Source organism: Melozone crissalis, unplaced genomic scaffold (genome assembly GCF_028551555.1).
Source record: "Melozone crissalis strain CALT ecotype California unplaced genomic scaffold, PUWL_Pcris_2 ptg000018l_1, whole genome shotgun sequence".
Lineage (NCBI taxonomy): Eukaryota > Metazoa > Chordata > Aves > Passeriformes > Passerellidae > Melozone > Melozone crissalis.
The window spans coordinates 17,526,989-17,528,791 of record NW_026535796.1 but is presented as its reverse complement, the minus strand read 5'-3'; positions in this window follow the sequence as shown (position 1 = coordinate 17,528,791).

Here is a 1,803-nt window from a genome sequence, read left to right as displayed (position 1 = left end):
CCCTGGCATCTGTCAGAAATTGGACATGGGCAAGGACAGCCTAAGGCAGTAGAAGAAATGTTTGTCAGCCAGCATCCTCAAGCACATACACAGCCTGCTGCAAACACTGTGCTGGGTTTCTTCACAGGGCTTATATAAACCCGGCTGTGCTTAGGTAGTTCCTTCAACTGTCTTAAATGTCAGTAAAATCCCCTGTCTTGAAATCTGTGCACAGCCAATAATCATATACAAACATCCCAGCTCTTTGAGATAGCCTTTTTCACTTCCATGGTTCTCAACTTAGCACTTAACTGTCTGTTGAAATAAGCTACCAGTCAGCATGTGTGATAAGTCACATTATTTTGAGTGAATTATGACACAACAGAAGTGTCTGCAATAAATCACCCATCTACACTACCCTGCCCACTCAACAGAACACAGCCATAAAGTCTCATTTCTTGAGTGATGATTTCTTCACTATTTTTTATTTTAAACAGTGTTGGAAAATAGCAGCCTCCTATTTTCATTCCCTGTTAAAGCCAACTTTGACTGAAGCCCAAACCCTTATAACAAAGTCCAAGCCATTTACTTTATGTATGTTTCTGAAAAGAATCAGTGATCACAGAGCAGCAGTGTCCTCAACTCATTCTAAAAAAAGAAATGAACAGCATATATTTTGAAGACAACTTCTACATTTGGAAACCATCTTCTCTGTCACTCTTGAGACAGGTGCTATGGAAAATGACACCAAGTTAGTTTTATCACTCAAAAAGTAATTTTCCTTAAAAAAAATTCCTACTCAACTGCCATCTGTGTTAAATTATATGTCTGTAACTCAACAGACTGAAGAAGGTACTTTTGTCTTTCCATCTGTGCCAGGTCCTTTGTCTGCAAACACCAAGCTTTGCTGTTAGAATAAAAATATTTTCCTGATATTCACGTCTCTAATTGAAATTATAGTTTGAACCTAATGCATATTCAATTCATTATAATATATGAGTAATTTTCTTTTCTTGTTACTCCTTTGAGCAGAAATATTGGTGTACAAAACTGTATTCCATTTCCTTCTAAATACCATACATAATTGGACAGAAACTCTCATCATGCAACTCTGCCCTCATTCCCTGCTTCTCTATAGGAAAAGTAAATTCGATCAGATTTCTACTATTTGGTAGTTTCTAACTCTGTAAATACTCTTTCCTTGCATTAAGCTGTTTAGAAAATGTACAGTTCTTGAGATCCCAAACATTCACATTGTAATGTGTAACTTCTTACCCAGTATGCTCCAATCCCCCTGAAGTCTCACAAGTGAATCACACAGTGTTGGATTACTAGCTGTACAATTTGCTAAGTAATTTAGGCATGCAGAGATTGCATACAAAAGGAAGTGATAGAAATTAAAGTTTTTGCACTTTTATTGTGCACTGTTCAAAGTGACAAGGAACCTGGTATTCCTTCGGAATGCTAAGTACTTAATATTGAATGCAAGCCTTGTAAAACTTTTTCTCAGTAAAAAATCAGTTTTTCCTAAAGAAATAACTGATACCTTGAAAGAAAGTCCTTCTACGTTATGGCCATTCTAGATAACACCTCTTGGATATCTGCACTCCTGCTAATTGTTTGGAAATTAATTGCATTTCCCACTATCTGCCTCTTTTGGATGCATCTTTGTTACACCTAACAGTTTTGGGAATTTGGCCCAAAAATTCATGCTTGTATGCCCTAAAGCTAAATAATTTAAAGGCAAAATTGTTCTACTAAACTAAAAAATACCCAGCTTAATGCATACAATGCAGTGCACATGCAAAGCTATGCCTACTACTC